At 40.7% G+C, this 6,032-nt stretch overlaps 1 pseudogene; it reads left to right on the forward strand.

Annotated features, from left to right (window-relative positions):
• The first annotated feature begins 2,602 nt into the window (after positions 1–2,602).
• LOC145139492 (uncharacterized) lies at positions 2,603–4,019 on the forward strand (annotated as a pseudogene).
• Positions 4,020–6,032: the final 2,013 nt, after the last annotated feature.

Here is a 6,032-nt window from a genome sequence, read left to right on the forward strand (position 1 = left end):
CTCAAACCAACGCTCTGATACCAACTTGAAACATCCCAAAAATACAGCCCAAAATTTTCATTTTTAATTCATAAATAAAAACCATAAATATCATAAATCATATAAAAGTCATAGATCATGTATCTCAAAATATCATAATATTTGTCAATGTATCAAAATCATATATCAAAACATCAGAGTGAATCCTCCCAGGCTAAAACGGTGGTGTGTGTCATGCAGTCATCCCGAGCTCTTCCCCTTACTGGTGGAAGTACCTGAAACCAAAATTGAAAACTGTAAGCACGAAGCTTAGTGAGTCTCCCCAATCTACCACATACCATACACATAATCACATACTGTTAGGTGCAATTTGTGCACCTTTTTGCACATATTTTAGTCCCCTCTTATGCATCTATTTAGCATAATTGTTCTTCATTTGTCTTGCATTTCATCATATTTCATGTTAGTCTCTAGAACAACCTTATTTGCACACTTTCATGTCTTTTTCAGGTAAACCGGAGCTTGGAATGCGCTTTGGGAGGTGCCGGGAAGCATTGATGAAGATTTCGGGATGATCGGGCGAAGAACGAAAAAGTCGGAAAAATCAAGTTTGGAGTCGGAGTCAGAAGGGTACACGGGCCGTGTTGGATTTACACTGCAAAATCAACACGGGCCGTGTTGACCAAGCTGAACACGGGCCGTGTCATTTTTGCCTTATGCTCAACACGGGCCGTGTTCGACCCAAAATAACCAACTTTTGGCAGTTTTCCTATTTTTCATATTGCGGGTTGAGGGTCATTTTTGGGGGACACAGAACATATCAAAGCACATTTTGAGAGGGGATTTCAAAGGTTATTGCAAGGGATTGATCAGTAATCATTTGGAAACATTATTTCTAGTATTTGTAAGTTGTAATTGCACATTATTTCCATCTTTTATTCTTGTGATCTTGTTCTAGCCACGTGTGGCTAAGAAACCCTAGTTTCTAGTTCTTGTTCAAAACATGTTGATTGCTTGACTTGAAGCATATGATTTGATGTTTGATTTGTGATTCTATTCTAGTGATTATGTTCTTGTTTAAACTAGAATCCTTAAATTTGATTTGTGTTTGATTGGCCACTTTCATGAATTGAATTTTTGTGTAGTTAATTAACTTTTAGGGCACTTAATCGTTCTATAAAGTTAATGGTTGGTAACAAACAATAGGTCTTCTTATTGTAGAACATTTATCACATGTTTTCACACTTCCGAGCGTATGAGAAGAAATGAACATTGTTGGGAAGCTTGTACAAAACTTAATGCAGTTTTTCAATACAATCTAAGAGCGTGTTTAGGTTGAATTAGTAAAGCTAGGTCTAGTCAAAGAACATGTTTTGGTTAGATAGTTGACTCGGATATAGAGAAGACTGCAAAGAGGTTAAGGAAGCAAGCCAAGCTTCGTACGAGGCAACCGGTTTCTGGGACTTCTTCATCATCTACCCTCCAGTCATTAACATTTGGGAGGATATACCCCTCTCAAGTGTGTCCGCTTCCGAAACAGAAAGTCCATCACCTTCATCTCAACCATCTTCACCCAAAAATACCACCCCACCCCCTCACCTACTCATAACATCCCAAACACTACACCCATAAAAACCTCAATTCCTACTCATACCATGGGAGTTAACCATGGAGGGAATCCACTTCCAAATCCAGCACCCGAACAAACCCTTCGCCAATGGGCGAGGAAAGAGGTTACTCAACAACCTCTTTGCATCACCTATCCGGCGGCCACAAACCTTGAACTAAAATCCGGTCTTATTCATCTCCTCCCAACCTTTAGAGGCCTAGAAAATGAAGATCCCCACAAATTCCTCACAGAGTTCCATGTTGTGTGTGTTGGCATGAAACCACACAATGTCACGGAAGACCAAATCAAGCTTAGGGCATTCCCCTTTGCAGTGCAAGACTCAGCAAAAGATTGGCTTTATGACCTCCCACTGGGGACGGTAACTACTTGGGTAGATCTTACGAGGTTGTTTTTGGATAAATACTTCCTAGAGATGAAAGCTTCAGCCCTACCGAGGGAAATCATTGGAATTAAGCAACATAAGAGAGAAGCTTTTCACACATATTGGGAAAGGTTCAAGAAACTTTGTGCCCGTTGTCCCAAGCACGGAATTACCGAGTACCAAATCCTTCAATATTTCATTGAAGGAATGACTCCAATGGAAATAAGGCTTCTTAATGCTTCAAGTGGCGGATATTTACCCAACAAGACTCCAACCGAAATCCGCAACCTAATTAAGAACATGGCTGAAGATTCTAAACATTCAAGCCATGATGAAGAATGGTACACGGATGTACCCCGAGGTGTAAAAGAGGTCCAAACTCCTCAAGTTGAAGCTCAATTGTCCGAGCTTACGAAAGTGGTTATGATGCTAGCCGAAGAAAAAGGTGTGCAACCCACACCCTGCCCGTGCGGTATTTGCACTCAAGTGGGGCACCCAACCGATATGTGCCCACAACTTCAAGACGAGGATTATGCGGAAGCAAATGCGTTAGGAGGATATTTCGGGTCAAACCAAAGGGGATTTGAGTACTCACGAAATGACCAAAGATGGAACAACAATCAAGGTTGGGGATGAAATCAACAGGGAAATTATCAACCAAATCAACCACATCAATACCAACAAAGACTATCATTTCCTCAAAATCAAAAAGACAACCTTTTCAACCTCAAAACTTCCAGCCAAGGCATCCACCACAACCACCTCCACAAGCGGGTTCATCAAGCATGTCCTTAGAAGACATAGTCAAAAGCCTTGCCACTAGCACTCAAATTTTTCAACAAGAAACCAAGGCAAACATCAAGAATCTTGAGCACCAAATGGCACAACTTGCTCAATCGGTGAGCAAAATGGAGAATCAAGGAAAGCTACCTCCTCAAACTGAAAAGAACCCAAAGCACAATGCTTGTGCAATTAGCTTGAGGAGTGGAAGGAAATATGATGGCCCAAAGATGCCCGGAGAAGAAGAAGAACAACTGGTGATAGAAGAACCATGAAAGAAGGATGAAAAGAAAGAAAAAAATGGTAGAGAAAAAGAAGCCGGAGGAGAAAGAAGCAAAGATCACACCACCACCTTTTCCATCAAGATTGAGCTACAACAAAAGAGAGAGAGAAGATAGTGAAATCATGGCGATGTTCCGGAAAGTTGAAGTCAACATCCCTCTTTTGGACGCCATCAAACATGTACCTAGATATGCTAAGTTCCTTAAGGAACTTTGCACATCTAAAAAGAAGCTGGGAGGTAATGAGACAGTGAAAGTAAGTGAAAATGTTTCTGCAGTTTTGCAGAAAAGGATGCCCCCAAAGTGCAAGGATCCGGGTGTTTTCAACGTTCCTTGCAAATTGGGAAACCTTTATGTTCCTCTTTCTATGATAGATTTAGGAGCTTCAATCAATGTTTTACCATATTCTGTTTATAAATCTATTGGCATAGGCACTTTAACAAAACCCGGGGTGATTATCCAACTTGCATATCATTCTATAGTACACCCAAAAGGTGTAATAGAGAATGTTTTAGTGCAAGTTAATGAGCTTCTCTTTCCTGCAGATTTTTATGTGCTTGATATGGGAGATGATGACCACCCAACCTCGAGTTCCATACTTTTAGGTAGACCATTCTTAAAAACAGCAAGAACAAAAATTGATGTCTACAATGGTACATTGTCCATGGAATTCGATGGGGAGGTCATCAACTTTAATATCTATGAAGCAATGTGGTACCCAAGTGATGTTCATTGCATAAAATTTGTTGATATAATCCAGCCCTTGACTGAAAAGTGTTTTGAGTTGACTAACCATGATTTGTTGGAGTTAGTTCTGAGCAGGAATTTTGATAACAATTCAGTCAAAGAGATGGCAGAAAATCTCAAGTTAGATGAAGAGTTGCTGGAAATTGTGGAGTTCATGGAAGAAAGGAAGAAAATGAGGTATGATAATAGCAATGAGAAATTGCCCATTTCTAACACAAAACTTCTTCCTTCCGTTGTGTAGGCACCTAAGCTTGAATTGAAGACTCTTCCAGATCATTTGAAGTATGCATACCTTGGAGAATAGAAGACTTTTCCTGTCATTATCTCCAACAAGCTGTCCATTGTAGAAGAAGATGAGTTGGTGACTTTGCTGAAAAAGTATAAGAAAGTTATTGGGTGGACAATTGCTGACATAAAAGGGTTGAGTCCTTCCTTGTGCATGTATAAGATTCTTATGGAGGAAGACTTTAAACCAACCCGAGAGGCACAAAGAAGATTGAATCCACCCATGATGGAGGTGGTAAAGAAAGAAATCATGAAGCTTTTGGATGCAGGTATGATCTACCCCATCTCAGATAGTAAATGGGTGAGCCTCGTTCAGGTAGTACCGAAAAAAGTCGGGGTCACAGTTGTCAAGAATTCAGAGGGAGAATTGGTGCCAAGCCGTGTGCAAAACGGGTGGAGGGTTTGTATTGACTATAGAAAGTTGAATGCCTCAACGAGAAAATACCATTTTCCCTTGCCATTTATTGACCAAATGTTAGAGAGATTGGCGGGTAAATCTCATTACTATTGCTTGGAAGGTTTCTCGGGTTTTCATCAAATTCCGGTAGCCCTGGAAGACCAAGAGAAAACCACCTTCACTTGTCCCTTTGGCACATTTGCTTATAGGCGTATGCCTTTTGGTCTATGCAATGCACCCGCAACATTTCAGAGATGCATGGTGAGCATTTTTTCTGAATATGTTGAAAACATCATTGAAGTTTTCATGGATGATTTCACAGTCTATGGAAACTCCTTTGATGAATGTTTAAGCAATCTAACAAAATTTTTTGCAAAGGTGCATTGACACAGACCTTGTGCTTAACTATGAAAAATGCCATTTCATGGTGGACAAAGGATTGATTTTAGGTCATATTGTGTCCCAAAAAGGCTTGGAAGTTGACAAAGACAAGATAGATGTTATCAAGAGTCTTCCTTACCCGAGAAATGTTCGGGAAGTTCGTTCTTTTCTTGGCCATGCAGGTTTCTCTCGGCGGTTCATCAAAGATTTTTCAAAGATTACAGTGCCGATGTGTCAGCTACTCCAAAAAGATGTTGAATTTGTGTTTACTCAGCCATGCAAGGATGCCTTTGATCGTTTGAAGGATTTAATCACTTTCGCCCCAATCATCCAACCACCTAATTGGGATCTCCCGTTTGAGATTATGTGTGACGCAAGCAACACGGCCGTTGGGGTGGTATTGGGTCAAAAGGTGGATCGAGCACATCATGCCATCTACTATGCATCAAAGACCCTTGATAGTGCACAAAGCAACTACACCACAACAGAAAAAGAGTTGCTTGCTATTGTGTTTGCACTAGAGAAGTTCCGGAAATACCTCCTTGGAACTAAAGTGATCATATATTCGGACCATGCATCCATAAAGCACTTACTTACAAAGAAAGATTCGAAGCCGAGGTTAATACCGTGGATGCTGCTTTTGCAAGAGTTCGATATTGAGATCAAAGATAAAAGCGGGAAAGAGAACCTAGTCGCCAATCATTTAAGCCGAATAGTCCAACCCGAAGATGCGACTCCCATCCATGACATATTCCCAGACGAGGACTTGTTTGCTATCCAAACACCACCTTGGTATGCGGATATATGCAACTTCATGGTCACGGGAAAGTTCCCACCCGATCTCACGAGGTCACAGAGAGATAAGATCAAGAAAGATGCACGAAGGTACATTTGGGATGAGCCGTACCTTTGGAAACATTGTGCATATCAGGTAATAAGAAGATGTGTTAAAGAACATGAGGTACAATCTATCCTCAACTTTTGTCATAGTTATGCTTGTGGAGGGCATTTTGGTCCTCAAAGACCTGCCAGGAAAATTTTAGACTGTGGATTTTATTGGCCTCGACTCTTTCATGACTCTTACACTTTCTGTAAAAGTTGTGAGAGATGTCAAATGACAGGTTCTTTGAGTTCCCGAAACCAAACGCCCTTGACCCCCATCTTGGTTTGTGAAATATTTGATATATGGGG

The sequence above is a fragment of the Lactuca virosa genome, chromosome 9 (genome assembly GCF_052849685.1).
Source record: "Lactuca virosa cultivar CGN04683 chromosome 9, Lactuca_virosa_CGN04683_v6, whole genome shotgun sequence".
NCBI lineage: Eukaryota > Viridiplantae > Streptophyta > Magnoliopsida > Asterales > Asteraceae > Lactuca > Lactuca virosa.